Source organism: Adiantum capillus-veneris, chromosome 12 (genome assembly GCF_014529385.1).
Source record: "Adiantum capillus-veneris isolate H3 chromosome 12, ASM1452938v2, whole genome shotgun sequence".
NCBI lineage: Eukaryota > Viridiplantae > Streptophyta > Polypodiopsida > Polypodiales > Pteridaceae > Adiantum > Adiantum capillus-veneris.
The window spans coordinates 119,079,122-119,095,850 of NC_140942.1; the positions used below are offsets into that span (position 1 = coordinate 119,079,122).

The 16,729-nt window shown below is 39.5% G+C and overlaps 1 protein-coding gene across 3 annotated transcripts in view; it reads right to left on the reverse strand.

The window, feature by feature from the left end:
- Window positions 1–3,375: 3,375 nt before the first annotated feature.
- Window positions 3,376–16,729, reverse strand: part of LOC147446410 (uncharacterized) — a 28,276-nt gene continuing 14,922 nt past the window's right edge. The window contains exon 4 of one of the 3 annotated variants that reach the window (XM_086525642.1): window positions 3,376–3,966. The gene's annotated coding sequence lies outside the window, so the exon portion shown is untranslated. Of the gene's footprint in view, window positions 3,967–7,142; window positions 7,504–16,729 lie in introns of those variants that run through there. The other 2 variants (XM_086525641.1, XM_086525643.1) reach the window with 2 other exon arrangements.

Sequence of the window (16,729 nt, forward strand, 5' to 3'; positions counted from 1 at the left end):
CGGCAGCCAGTCTGTCATTCTCGATTACTTACTCACTGCAGGAATAGTAGAGCTATTCCAAGAGAATATTTTGCAGATCATCAATGCTCTCCTGCAAACTCTGAAGTATATACATACGCATAACTACCTCCACAATGATCTACACTCTCGCAATATGATGCTGCATTTTGGCAAAAAAGGTGTTTACGCCGGCCTTGTGGATTGGGGTTCATGCACCAAAACAAATACGATAGCCGGTTTTCCTCCTCTACGCGATATGCAGATAGAAACTAGAAAACAATATGAGAGAGATTATCCATGGACAGCCCCTGAATGTATATCTAGTAATCCTCCCTCCTGGACCAAAGCTATGGATATTTATTCCATGTGTCATACATGTAAACGCATTTTGAAGTGCTTACCAGACCCCCAAGAACAAAGCAAGAGACATTTTTTGAGTAATGTACTTGCCCATCTTGAAAGCGGCAAGCGCTTTCACCCCAAAACCTGGCCTAATGCTTTTGATCTCTCCTTATGTTTAAATGGTGCCCATAGAGTGGGTTACAACATTGCAATGACATCTGGCTTACGACCAGTTGATGATTAATGAAAACCCAGTCTCATGATTTCATCATTGTTTTACTTTTGGTGTCAGATTTAATTGTATGTTTAATTGAGCAAAAATTCTATGTTTGTCATTCGATATACTGTCAAATTAATTGAATGGGTATTTAAAAGTAATGACATGTTCACCTGATATGCAGATATGGAAGAATAACTCAACCACGCTGAAGCTCATGCAATTTTTAAAGAAGAACAAGTTAGATGTGGACAAGCAGATCTTTCTACTATTGCCAACATTGAAGAAGATGAATCTAAGCTGCAAGGAGAACCATTAACCCTTAAAGAGTGAAAAAACCTTTTCCCTAATCACTTTGTACGCCATCAACTATTTCAAATAAGTGGAAATGCAAAAGAAACAGCTCCGTTAGAGCTCTCTGATTTGCAACATAAAGGAATGGCACGTGTATTGCTGTAAAGGTTTATACGACAAGAGAGATGCCTACCAAACAACAACCAAGTAGCAATTTACTTTATCCAGCAATGCTATGTTCGATATGTTTTGCTGAAGAGAGTGGATTGGTCAAATCGTCTAGGCACCACTGGCGTTGGACGTGGATGCATTGCAGAAAAGGTGGCAGCACGCAATGCAAATAATCCAATGCCTCCTCGCAAGCATCCTATTGTTTTACTTCCTGAAAAGTCAAAAACACTAACTGAATTAGCCAACCAAGGACAAGACCTTGCCAGCCAAGGAGAAACACCGGACATGCTTCGTAGCCGGATTCTTGAGCTTGAAATAGAGATAAGTGATGCACAAGCAAAGCTTCAACAATATGAATCATTGTATGGACCTTTGTCAGATGATACTACCACCTTACATCAAGATGTTGTTGAACCATCCCCTGAGCTAAGAATTACAGATTTTACCATAGACGAACTTATAGCAGATCTATCAAACTCATAAGTCACTCAAAACCTTTTTGTAATCTCAAAATTATATAAAACTCTTTTCGATTGAGTGATATCCCAGAACCTTGTTGTAATTTCAAACCTACATCGACTTTATATAATTTTTATTCGACAAGATATTATCGGCGGTAGTTTATTATTTTCAATTGAAGAGACCACATCTCTTAATCTTGTATATATTTGAGTGTGAGTGAATATGTGTGTCTGAGAGAGAGAGAGAGAGAGAGAGAGAGAGAGAGAGAGAGAGAGAGAGAGAGAGGTTCTGATGTGAACGACAACAAGATAACACTTTCTTTCATCATATACAAAAACTTGTTGAATAAGTATTACAATGGTACTCTCACAAATCATATCCATCTTCAAAAACTGCAACCAGATCATCTACTTTGTCCATATCTGAGCATTATGAAACTATCTCCCATTCCATATCATCATCATCATCAACTTCTGCAGAAATAGCTTCATGCGTTTGGAAGACTCCATATTTCTTTTGAGCGTCTCTAGTTGCAATGTTTTGAGGCTTATGAATAAGTCTCATATTGCAAAAAACATACACCAAATCAGCAGCACATTTAGTATGAAGTCTGTTTCGCTTTTTAGTGTGCACAAAGTTGAATGCTGACCAGTTTCGCTCACAACTTCCACTTGATGCAGCTACTGATAAAACTCTAACTGCAATGTGTTGCAAGTCCACTTTCTCTCCACCGTACTCCTTCCACCATAAAGGTGCACTTGTTTTGCCAATGGCATCTATATGTCACAGATCCTGAAACATACCAGTTCTGTTGGCATAATCTACTCGCTGATGAAAAGCTACTTTTCCATCTTTGTGCCCTTAGAGTTGGGAGCACACTGTTTTGAAATCGAACATAACTTCTTTGTTGGCAGATTGCTGATGCATTTGAAACTTAGGATCCAATACAAAAGCCACACCATGCAATGGCGTATGCAACTGCACCCAATGCTTGTTAACAATTGTAATCATGGTAGCTTTATCCTTTGTACCAAAACTGACATTTTCTCTTAGCTTGCGTATAGCTTCTAACATATACCAGTAGACCCGACCAAAAATAAAAGAATCTGTGTCAACTGCTCTCAAAAGATCTACAAATGGCTTTGACACAATTACTATTCTTTCTACATTACGCCAAAAGACTGGCGAGTTTACTATTTGCGTACATCGACCAACTGCTTCCTGATAACTTGGATACTTGCTAAGCCATCCATCCCATCTTCTGTCTGCTAAGGTTTCCATCAATGCAGGCTTCAACTCTTGCAAAGCAGCAAGAACATAGTATGCCGTAGCAAACCTTGTCGCGCAAAATATTTGCAAAGCTTTATTTGGTGACTTGGTTAAAAAAAGAGCATACGAAAATTGATGCTCTCTAATGAATTTCACCACATGATTTGCATCCAATAAAGTTTGCTTCACACATGCCATTTTACCAATATCTTTTAAAAGAAAATTTAGAGTGTGAGTTGCACATGGTACCCAAGAAATCTCTTGATCCTTGACTTGAATAGCTCTTCCTGATCCTTTGTAGTTGGCCGCATTATCTGTGATAATAGCAGTCAGATTCTTTGGTCCACCTGCCTTTGCAATTGCATGCTCATACACCCCTGCTAGGTAGGTGATAGTCTTCTCTTTCAATGAGTTGTCAATTGCTTCCACGAACATAGCCCCTCTAGGGTTAATAAGCATTACATTGATTAAAGGTTTTTTTTTTACAGTTAGTCCATCCATCCATTGCTATGGTGCATCCATATGCTGGAAAAAACTCTAGCACTGTGCGTTTGAGAATGGCTTTAGTACTATCTTTGACTTTATCAAGATATTCAATTCGCATGTTGTTATAGTCAGGAAGCACAAATCCTTTTTTGGTTGTACTCATCAAAGCATCTTGAAATATTGGATTGCGCATAGCATTGAACGATATGCCACATGCAACAAATGCTTGTATCTATTTTAAATGCAACTCAAGAAACCATTGTTTATCTAATGCTTCAGGAAACTTCTGTCCATTGGATGACGCTCTGCCGGATTTGCTTGTGCTAGGAACTCCTCTTGATGTAGAAGCATGTCCATGAAGAGGGTTCAATTGAGAACTCTGATTGTTTGCTTGAGTGGTAAACACCTGTTCTGTTGCCTCATTGCATATAGATGCTTCAATATTCGCATGAATATCTTTAGAAACATCACCTTTATGTTTAGTTGCAAGAATCAACTTTACTTTGCGAGAATACATGGGAAATTTTTCATGAATATCTCTTGGTGGTGCCCCGCACTTTTCAACATTTCCAGGGACTTTCAATAAATGATCTTTAATTCTGGTTGCATTACCACTGAACTGGTGGCCACAAGATTTACATTTAAGTCGAGATGTATTTCTGCCAGCAACTAACTCATGCACATAACTCCACTCTTGTCCTTTCACCATGATGCACAAAAGTAATCTGCTAGTGAAAACAAATTCAATGATCATTTTCATAATCAAAATCAATTTAAACATTAAATTAATTTAACTAACAATGATTGAACGAAATTAAAAACAATGATTGAACAAAATAAAATAATAACAAACAATACCATTTGATTACATATAAATTGCATCGATTTATCTAAAGTGCAAGCTTGTAGCTTTAACACATTACGATAATCAATAATTACAATTCAATCAAGTATTAAAATGATTATCATTATGAATTGTTATAGCTACAAGAGCTATAAGTGACATTTTTAAATGTCAAAACGATAATCACTTAAAATACTTGATAAGTATCGTATCTATGTAAAGTGCAAACAAAAAGTTCTTACACTTTACCATAGATTTTTAAGCGATTATCTATCTACAATGCGAGCATGTGTATGCTCTCACACAGTACGATAGATTTTACAGTCCAAATAAAGATAATAGAATATCAATATTTTTGGACATGTTTTTCCTAAATTTTTACTCTAGTGAGAGCATAGCAGTGTGAATAGCTCTACACAAGACGTAAAAATATAATTTTGTTTCATTATATTCATTTTGAAGTGAGAGAAAATCTCTACACATCAAAATCGAACTTTAAATTACATAAAATTAATTTTTATGTAATTATATTTTTAAACTAATTATCTCATGTGAGAGTACACTCTACACCCAACGATAATATCCTAATTTTTTTAATTACTCACTTTCAAGTGTTTATTAATTGAAGACATTGACAAGTGATTCTTATAGTTACATTTTGTATCAGGTGAGAGATTAAACTCTTCACAAAATACAAACTTTCAACTATTTACTAATTTATTTAAAACAAATTTATAAATTTGAAACACAAAACTTAAAATCCATTGAATTTTTATTTTTATCTAATTCAAATTGTTTTATTTTTTTACATATTATTCTTTTATTTGTTTGGTGAGAATACTCACATGGAAAACACTAACTTTGTGAATGATGGTGTGAAAATCTTTTTTTTGGCCGATATTTTTTCCGATCGTTATTATTTTAGATCGAAAATAATTTCGTTTGAAAAGTTTTTCGATCGAAAAACTAAGAAGTTATACGTTTGACCGTGTATGCTGATGTGGCATCGTATAATACGGTTGTATAATTTAAATAAACGAATAATACGCCCATTATTCGCGTATTATCCGTCTCCCAAATAACGAATAATGCAACTTAGAGAATGTGCCTCTAAAGGTGCTTCTTGTCTATGTATTGGAATGCCTCACAAAGGACAGAAGCCTTCTCACATGATCATGAACATTGTCAATTAGAACTAATCCCTTGAAAGTAGGGAGCTTGGTATTGACTTGGCTAGAATGTTGGTTAGGTCCTCAACCATTCTTGATAGTTCTACTTGCTGTTAGGGAGAAACTTATGTAGTAGATAGAATAAATATTAGCGATTGGGGAATAGACAAGAGTAGAGGGACAAGAATAGTGAAGTTGTAGGGGAACGTAAGTCACTAGGTTGAGGCAAAGATGCAGAGACTTGTGGATATAATGGTAGACAAGATGGAGAGAGTCTACCTACTAGAACATAATGCTTGGAGTTCCTACATTATCTAAGAAATTTGGGGGAGGGCGGATGGGGAAGATTGAGAGACTTGTTGAATTTTTGGATATTAGAAAGGATTTTTTAGCAATCTCTTTTTTCTCTACTCTACTCTACAACACTCATATACCTACTTGGTTGTGAATCCCATTTTGTACACCTTGCTAGATATTTGTAGAAGAGGATTCTTGGAAAACACAAAAGCATAGATGGTTGCATAAAAATATCTTGCTTCCCACAATGGACTGCTATAGTTTTGCAGCTACTAAAACATGGAGGGTTACCCATATAATCCACTGACAAATATTGCATGGTTTGCTACACAACAATCTCACTCTTGTCATGTTCCCCATGAGGATTGTCTCATGGAATGCATAGGGATCTAAGGACATTAGTTTATCTCCTACAAAGGGAATTTGAGGCAAGAGTTCAATGTGGCTTGGGATCATGATTTTTAAGCAACCCTCCAATGATGCTTTTTGATGACCTAGGAGCATCACTTGTGCTGGGAGAATCACTCATCAAAAGCTCCATTAGGAAAGATATGAACCCTCTAGGGGCCCTTTGGGATTAAGGTTGAATAGGGCAACCAATAGGAAGAGGGTGGTGGACACACTCTATACCCTCAAAAAAGTAGGGAGACAAGGTATCCTTACACCTCTTCATGGCCTCTTACCTAGTGAGAAGGTAAGGGAGGTGTCTAGGGGAAAGGGATGGGAGGGGGAACCACTTTGACCTCTTTGCCATTTAAGGTCCTAGGGTCCCTGTTTGGCCATTTTGCGTGCCCTTGTGGCCCCTCTTGTTGAGGGTCCCTGAGGCCTTAAAATGGCTTTGCACATTTTAGCTATTTGTCAATGATTCTAGTAAGTTTTTTTTTCAAGTGTTGAACCTTAAAGCTGTTTCAACAGCTTGTAGCTCCCAATCGCCTCAGAATCTGTCACAGCTTGTCTCACATGAATTTGTTCATCTGGTCGCGCTCTTCAACCATCATGTGATACAAAAAAGTCATATCTTGCTCGGATTCTCCAAAAATTAATGTACAAGTTGACAATTTCTTTAAAAATGATGTAAAACAGATATTTCTTACTTTTTCCTTAATCTACGGGCTCCAACGAGCATCAAAACCATGGAAGAACCAATTTCTTTCCTTATGTTAAGGGTTGTATTTCCAACACATAAAACTTTCCCAAAATCTCACCCTAACACCTTCAAAAGTTTCTTCCAAGGTGTACTCTTGGTCAAAATTTGAAACTAAGAATGAACTCATAGACTGTGTACAAACTTTAAAACAACCAGAATTTCATTCAAACAAAAGTTATTGCTAAAAATTCAAAAATAGGCCCCCCATGGACTCCCCACAACGATAGAAATCAATGGGTTCAAGGAGAGATATGGTGTCACAAGTGCATGGTAGGAATTTCATCGAGGTTTATTCCTTAAAGATCTCTTTTACTTTATCATGTCTTCTCATGTACAATCTTACTAAACAAAACCAAATTTACACTTTAAGTGACTACAAATCTTATTTAACTTATAAAACAATCTCAAAATATGGAAGACCTAGAGTGCTATTACACACCAACAAACAAAAAAGTCCAAATTTCTTCTCAATGAATTTGATAAACATACATTCATGAACAACATACAAGGGGTAGTGCGATCATAGTTCTTGCATCCATTCCATGACATGGTATGTTCATGGGGTGACCTATCACATAGAAATATATGTGTTACTGATGGAAAGTTGTTGTATTGTCCTACTAGGGATCTCACCATGTTAGCATAATAGTTCTTGGTGTAATGTGAGCCACATTTCTTGAGGAGAACTTTGTGACACCGTAAAAGATTCATGCTATGCTGGTTTCTTTAGCCATTATTTCAAACACCACCACTCAACTAGCATAGTAAGCAGTTACCTTGTACCATGACGCATTAGAGATCTGTTCTTCAAACAAAAACATGTATGAATTCAACATTTGCAAGCTGTGTGATAGAGACACTTATTAAGTATACGTTGTACAAATTTGCAAATATTTCAATCCAGTTGGGAATAAACAATCCTAAAATATACAATATGATGAGATTACCCACCTCTAATAAGCATGGATTTGAAGCACCTACCTATAAGATGTAACAAAGAAGGTTGTTTTAGAGAAAAAGTGGTCATACTTAGCCTCTCTAACCTTCGACCTTTCACTATTTGACATTCATCGATTTCAGCAAAAACACAACCATTATGTCAAGCACTGCAAAATAAGTAGAGGCAAGACCTTATACTTCAAAGTCTAAGATAAGAAGAACACAACCAAAAGTAAGAAGTATATTGTTCGCTTGCACCAAGGGGTGTTTCTTTCAAATATGTGATGGTGTTGGAAAGCTTCATAATGTAGCCATCCTTTTCTTGCATTTTTTGTTAGAGAGTTTTAACTTCCCTCTTCAAAGAGGTGATACTTTATTGTAATGCCACGGTTTTGAGCTAAAGAGATTGACATTTGTGTATCCACGAATGCAAAGAAGCACCTCCACCCATAGACAACCACTTGCAATAGCCTAACAAGTCTGCATCTCCCCTCCCAAGATATTGAAGAAACATCAAAACGCTATTTAAAGGACGGAAGCGGCTTATAGGATCATAAGGGTACAAATGACCATCCACCCAAATGTCGACATTCGTCTCACCGATAGCGTGACATTTTTGTGATGACTTCTGCTCACCCTCACATGAACCTTCGGTGCAAACCCCGTGCGCAAGCAAGTATGTACGCTTTTGATGTGTGTAGTATGTGGTGTTGGAGGCACACGATTTGTGATGTCCGTGAGCACCATGGTAGCTGATGCATGAGGAAAAAAAGGATGAAAAGAGAAGGGGGGGGGGGGGGGGGGGGGAGGAGAGATGGGAGGAGAGAAGGAGGCAAGGTGGGAGAGGAAGAGAGGGGAGAGGAGGAGGAGAGAAGGGGGCGGGAAGGGAGAGGAGAGGGAGAGGTGGGAGAAGGAGGAGAGAACAAAGGTCTTTTTTGACAGACGTATATGTTGGGGGGAGTTTTAAGAAAAGAATAAGTAAGAATGGCTTTTTTGAAAAAAAGTGAACTTTTGGCCCTTAATGACACACGTTGTTGCTAATGTGGCTACACACTTTTTGACACCCTTCACTTTCAAAAGGCTAGAGAGAGAAAATGATCTCCTAGGTCCACATCCTACACTTGCCTTAAAAAAAGGCTAGAAAAGCCTATTCAAAACTAGTCTCTTGAACTCCCTTCTCCCCTTAACCCTACACAACATTAGCTTTAATCCTGAAAAATTAGCGTTCCTTACAAAGCCCATGCAGAGTTCAATTTTTTTCTAATGCCCTATGTTAAATGTACTTAGGAAATTAATAAAAAAACCCATTATACATGTTATACTTAGAACATGGACCCGTGTACATAAAAATATACATTCTGGACCATTTGTAATCCTCTCTAGTTAACTCATGTGAATCGTAATATAATCCACATTTTGAAAATTGACCACCCCAAATGCTTATGCAAGACAAAACATTTGACATTTTGGTTACCTGCTTACAATATCTTCAAGACCTTGGTTGGGCACATTGGGAGCACAACAAGGTTCATGTATATGTGATGTGGTCCTAGTGGCATGTCATTGAGTAAAAATGAGTCATTGTACCCAATTGGACTTAGTTATAGTTTCAAGTGAGATGGTTCTTTGTTACATGTCTATGCTATGAACCATTTGTGAGACAACAAGGGATCTTGAAATTCTCCCAGTTTGATTGGCACCTCAAGGGTGCTAGCTTATCATGCATCGATAATTACTATTGGATGACCTCCTTGGATAACCATTCTAGAAATCTCCTCCTCCTCCTATTGTGGATATCTATTGATTATTAAAGATAGAGCAAGGGAGGTGAGCCAAACACTCAAGATAATTGAGAGCATGTTTTTGATGGGGTTTGATTGGGATAGTGGAGGAGATCTAAAAGACAATAATGTGATGGGAGGCTTGCTTGGAGGGTGATGCTAAATATAGGTTAGTGATGTGATGATAGGGATTATAGAATTAAGAGAAAAATTCCATGCTCATGTATCAATTTTAGAGATTCAAGAGCATGAGCATTGTTTATGGCACAACTCAACCTCATTTTAGTAATTCCAGGAAAATATACAAAGAGATCATGGCACGAGGCTCACTTAGGAAAGATTAGAATGAGATCTCAAACCTCAAGGAGTGGAGACATAAGTTTACTATTCATTAACAAGTATCTTGATGTAATCAGGTTGGTGTTTGCCTACATGAGAGATATTTGCTTTTGACACTCTTGCTCTAGGTTTGTCAATTTCAAACTCAACTTAGCTCTTTGACCAAGAAGCTAGGTTAGATCAAAGAAATCACTACAGCTTTCTATAATGAACTTCCTTTGAAAAAAAATAACTCAAATCTCATAGAGGCATGTTAGAAAAAAAAATTAGGCTCATCGTTATACAAAGAATCTATGCATGCAATGTGGAATTTTTTCTTAAAGAGGATGGCATTAGGTCTCTTGCATTATTTATGCAATTTTGGGAATGGATTGCCTTGATATATGGAACGATGGATTTGGGCATGATGTTATAGAGACATTTATCAGAGGGTATGATTTAAATATCATCCCTAGGAAGGTGCATTGCATGACAGTGATGGATTCGGGCATGATGTTATAGAGACATTTATCAGAGGGTATGATTTAAATATCATCCCTAGGAAGGTGCATTGCATGATAGTAGACAATAGAGACCTATCACAATCCTCAAATGAGCCTACAAAATTGTAGAAAAGGCTTTGAGTTGATGGGTCCAGCCAATCCTAAGAAACTTGATCCATGCTACAAAAGTGGGTTTGTCAAGGAGGATAGTATACTTGAAAAGATAGTCACTTATAGGGAGGCTACCAGTAATTTGGCTACTATGCAAGGTGAAGTGATGATGTTGCTATTGCACTTTGAGAAGGATTATGATTGGGTTGACTGAATATTTCTTGAGGGTATGATACCAAGGATGGATTTCTATGAGGCTTGGATGAAGGGGGTTGTAGCAATTTGTTTCACTGCTCACATCCAAGTTCTCATTGCAAGAGGGAGACACCAACACCCACAACATTTATAATAGCTAGAGTGGTCTGATAGGGGTTTCCTCTTATGCATTTTGGGTGAAAGCATGTTAACCTGTCGCGCTTTTTGTGCTAGTTAGCAATTTCAAGTTAGCATATCTTCGAAAAGTTGGGCGTCCGGTAAATTGTTTACAAATAATATCAAAATTTGTCGGAGGTTGTACATTTGGATTCCTTGTTTCAAGTGCTTGCTATTGATATATCATATGTCATAGATCTTGGAGATGTAGCTCAAGTTATTGTACTAGTTAGCATATGTCAAAATTGTGCTAGTTAGCAAGCATGACACGTTAACATGCTTTCACCCTTTTCTATTCTCATTCAAAGATACCTAAAGACAAAATGAGATGTGGAAGACTAGGTACACTTTTACAGACCTTTTTTTCCAATGTGTGAGAAAAAACAATCAAAGCCATCAAGCAACCTATATGTACCCTCATTATATTAGTATTCAAGGGCATATAAGATGCTCTTTTTTTCTTTTGATGAAGTCATTCTTTTTGTCTAAGGCAGACCAGATACCTCAGGGGGTTCATTCGTAGGGTATTAAGAAAACTTCTCTTTTAACATGTCTAAATGAATAATATGACCCCTTATTTTAGGAAACTTTTCCAAAATTGAATATAAAAACCCCGTATCTCTGTTTAATTGCATAATTTTTTTGCATTTTAAAACCCCTCCTTTCAAACTCACGTTATACATTAACATGATTACATAGTGCACCCCACGAGCCAGATACACATATCAAAGGGTTTCCTTCATGGCCACCCTTTGTTGTTGAGTAACTACTAATTCCTTAAAATCTCTCTTTTCCACTGGAGAAAATTTTCATTTAAGTCCACAACTAAAGTATAACCATGGGTAGTTCCTTTCTCATTCTTACTTGACCAGAGATGATTAGAAGCAAGAGGAAAATTTGCTAATGGATGCAATACTTTCTATAAGAGAATCTTCAATAGGGTGTAATCTAGAACCTTGGTGGTCATCCTCAAGTACTAAAGCAATCTCCATTGCCTTTTTATGGAGCCTTGAGCATTGTTTCTCAAGTCTCTATATTTACTGAACAACTTATCTCTTTTTTTTTTGGTTTTAAGTACAAATCTTACTCATGGGGACGGTTGAGGAGCGAGTTCAACGAAGCGAGCTTTGCAGTGAGCTTTTTTTTTTTCATCCCACCACCACTACCTCCCATTGCCACCCCTTAGCAACCATCACAGTACCACCCACCACCCTAGCCCACCACTGGTGGTTAGTGGTGCTAACTTACTACCACCATGTGCCTGTTGAGATGTCGAGCTCTACACCTTGAGCTGGCATCCACTACGGGTCTTGGCCGCTTACTGCATTTACTCACTGGCGCGTTAGGTGACCGACACGGAGGATCTCTGCCAGTGATTCTACAGCTGGACTACACTTATAGTGCCAGCCTAGTACGCTTCTAGCGAGTTCACACTTAGTGACCGCATGTACATATGTGCTACTTTTTAGCTTTAGCACTTAGTCATTTTGTACTCTCTTTTCTGTGAAGAAGAAGAAGAAGCTTTCCATCTCTGTGTGCTTTGTGCTTGCCTTGTGTAGCTCTCTTGCATCCTCATTCTTTACATGGTATCAGAGCCTGGTGCAGGCAAGAGAGGCTAAGATTGATTGTGGACACTCGTTGAGTGTAGAAAGCGTTACAGGAACCACGATAGCAGGTTCAGCAGATTTGCAGGTTTTTGCAGATTGCAGCTATTTTGTCTTAGTGCTTCAAGATGTCTGACGGTTTCAGTCAGATTGTTACTGAGAAGCTTGAGAAAAATAACTACCCTGCATGGAAGTTTAGAATAACAAATTTCCTAAAAGGAAAAGGTTATTGGGACTATGTAGAAGGAGACAATGAAAAGGAACCAGAGATTCCCAAGGCAAATGCTACAGCAGAACAAAGGAAAGCTTTGAGGGACTGGCAACAAGGCCAGAGCAAAGTGATGTATTGGCTGTCTATGAGTATCACAGATGGCATCATGGGCTATCTACAGGATGCTGAAACCCCCGCCATTGCATGGAGAAACCTAGGCAGAGTGTTCGAGGTGAACACCAAGGCCAGGAAGCTTCAACTAAAGTCGGAGCTAAATCAGGTTAAGAGGAACAACCTCTCAATCAATGATTATGCCTTGAAGATCAAGAGTATCATTGAGGCTCTTGGATCTATTAAAGTGTCAGTGGAAGACGATGACATTGTCCGTGCATGCTTGGATGGTATAGGAGATGAGTATGTACATTTTAGGTCTTCCATGAATACAAGAGACAACATCCCCGTGTTCCAAGATTTGATTTCTATGCTTATTCTTGAGGAGAAGAACCTTGACACATCTTCTTCTCATGGCAGAAATAATTCTGAACAGGCCTTCTATTCTAACTCCAACAGAGGTAGAGGTAGAGGTCGTGGTCGAGGCCCAAGGCGTTGCAGGGGCCAATTTCTGGAAGGTCAATCAAATCAAAACAATACAGGTGGCAGGGGAAACCAGTCTCAAGGCAGGGGGAGTCAAAGAGGTCGTGGTGCAGGATCAAGCAGGCAGCAACATACTCGAGATAGTAGAGAATGTTGGACTTGTGGTGAAAGAGGTCACATGTCACGTGACTGTCCAAAGGGAAAAGCAAGTAGAAAGAGAGAACAGGGCAACTATGTATCTACTAGCAGAGATGCAGATGGCAGCAAAAACGAGCGCATGTTTGTTATGCAGCATGTAATGAATACAATGACTGCAGAGAATTCAACCCAAGATGATGTTTGGTATGTGGATTCAGGTGCCTCTAATCACATGACGTCTCGTGGAGAGTGGTTTAGAGATATGCGCAAACCAGATGTGTCAGGCTATGTGCAGACAGGAGATGATACAGCTCACCCCATTGCTCATGTAGGGGACATACCTCTAAATACGAAGAGTGGGAAATCAAAGTACTTAGCAGATGTACTTCATGTCCCAAACATTACAAAGAATCTTGTTTCTGTTGGACAAATGGTTGAGCAGGGTTTGCACGTTCGCTTCAATCCAAATGGCTGTTATGTAGAAGATTTCTAGAATGGCTGTAAGCTGATCACAGAGGGCAAATGTGTGGGCAGAATGTTTACGCTGAATGTAGACATGCCTGAGGTAAAAGCTGCATTATTTGCACAGGGCACAGGTGTTGTGGCTGATGTTGACATTTGGCACAAACGCATTGGCCATGTCAATGAGCAGAGATTGCGCAGCATGCAATCAAAACAGATTGTAAAAGGTTTGCCCAAATTCAAGGTGGATGGTATGCATAAAGTGTGTGCAGCATGCCAGTTTGGAAAACAGTCAAAGGGCTCATTTCCACTTGAGCGCAATGTATGTAAAAGGCCACTTGAGGTGGTGCACACAGATGTTTGGGTTCCAACCGATACTGCAAGTATACATGGTTGCAGGTATTATGTCTCTTTCATTGATGACCATACAAGGAAAGTATGGGTCTACTTCATGCGTAACAAAAGTGAAGTGTTTGGTCACTTTCAAGACTTCAAAGTCATGATTGAGAAGGAGACAGATATGCAAATCAAGACATTGAGGTCAGATGGAGGGGGAGAGTACTTCTCCAATGATTTTTCAGATTTTCTGCGAATGCATGGTATACACAGGCAGTTTACATGCAGATATACTCCACAGCAGAATGGGATCGCAGAAAGGAAAAACAGGCACATTGCAGAGGTTGCACGTGCATTGATGAATGAGAAGAACATGCCTCATCATTTCTGGGCTGAAGCTGTAAATACAGCTGTGTACATTATGAACAGGACACCTACATCTGCGGTGCATAATGTAACACCTGAGGAAAAGTTTACAGGTACAAAGCCTGATTTGGCACACTTGAAAGTGTTAGGTTGCATAGCTTACGTGCATGTACCAGATGAGTTGCGTAGGAAATTGGATCCTAAAGCAGAGAAATGTATTCTTGTGGGATATTCCCTTGAACAAAAGGGGTACAGGTGCTACAATCCTACTACACGAGAATTACGAGTGAGCAGAGATGTAGTCTTTGATGAGATGAGCAGCTGGTACAGTAATGCACATGGCACTATTGGGGCTGATGTAAAAGATGATGTGGTTGTACAAAATGTGAGGCCACAGTCACAGGTTTTGAGTGGACCACAAGAGTCCTCTTCTCGTGTCTCTGTTGAGAAACCATGGAATGGTAGACTACGTACGCAGGTTACTCCACCAACAGGTACAGGGAATGTATCACGAAAAGGAAAGGAAAAGGTTGATGAACCTCCCTTTATGGTTGATGCATCATCAAGTTTTTCACATGTAGACATGGATTCAGATGGTTCTGAACAAAGTCTTGATGAGGAATTTGGAATTCCGGCTGTCAGGACACCTGGTGTAAGGAAAGTACAAGAAGATGCTAGAGGGCAAAGGAGTGACCAAGGACCGCGCAGATCTAATAGAGTCAGAAATCCAGTTCAGAAATAGACTTATGATGGGTATCTAGCGCATCACCAAGCCTACATGGCTAAGGTGATACAGGATGTGGAGCCCACATGTTTTGAGGATGCAGTTGGAAATGTGCATTGGGATGATGCAATGAATGAAGAGATGGCTGCATTGGAAGCAAATGACACATGGGAGTTGGTGCCATTGCCAAGTGGCAAGAAAGCTATTGGCTGTAAATGGGTGTATAAAACCAAGCATAAGGCTGATGGTAACATTGAGCGTCACAAGGCAAGGCTGGTCGCAAAGGGTTATGCACAGACGTATGGCATAGACTATGAGGAGACCTTTGCTCCAGTGGCAAAGATGACGACTGTGAGAGCTGTCATAGCAGTGGCTGCATCTAGAGGATGGATTATGCATCAAATGGATGTAAAGAATGCCTTCTTGAATGGTGAGTTGCAAGAGGAAGTGTATATGGATCAGCCACCTGGTTATGTCGATCCAGGTTACCCAGATTATGTATGCAGACTTCTCAAAGCTTTGTATGGTTTGAAGCAAGGCTCTAGAGCATGGTATGACAGGATTTCCAAGTATCTTGTCAGTATTGGTTTTAGGAGAGCTCATGCTGATCATTCACTCTATGTACGTGAGAGTGATGTGGGGATTGTGGTCATTACCATATATGTAGATGACCTTATTATTGTTGGTGACAATGCTATGGAGATTGACCATGTGAAGGGTCTTCTCAAACAGGAGTTTGAAATGAAAGATTTGGGCGAGTTGCGCTACTTTCTTGGCATTGAGGTGATCAGGACTCCAGAGGGTGTATGGCTGTCACAGAGACAATATGCTTTGGACATGTTATCAAAGTATGGTATGGCTGATTGTAAGCCGATTTCCATTCCCTTGGATGTGAATGCAAAGCTGAGTGCAGAGAAGGGTGATGTTGTTGAGGATGTCAATATGTACAGGAAGATGGTGGGTAGTCTAATCTACTTGACTATCACAAGGCCAGACTTGAGCTACACAGTAGGCTTGGAGAGTCAGTTCATGCAGCTTCCGAGGAAGCCACATTTGGATGGAGTACGACGCACACTTAGGTATGTGCAAGGGACTCTTGACTACGCATTGTTCTATGCAGCAGATGCACCATTAGCATTGTATGGGTATACAGATGCAGATTGGGCAGGTAGCATTGTTGATAGGAGATCTACGAGTGGCTTCATGTTCTCTTTTGGGAGTGCTGCTGTTACTTGGAGCAGCAAAAAGCAGCCTACGGTTGCTTTATCGAGCACAGAGGCCGAGTACAGAGGTGCAGCAGTTGCGGCGTGCGAGGTAGCTTGGCTACGCACATTACTTGAGGACTTGGGAGTGCAGGTGGACCAGCAGATTGTCATTCATTGTGACAACCTCAGCAGCATGCAGTTGGCTAGGAACCCAGTGTTCCATGCTAGGACCAAACACATAGAGGTCCATTACCACTACGTTCGAGAGCGAGTGTTGGCAAGCGACATCGACTTGGTCTACGTCAACACAGAGGAGCAGATAGCGGATATCTTTACCAAGGCCCTCGGAGCTGAGAAGCTTCGACGT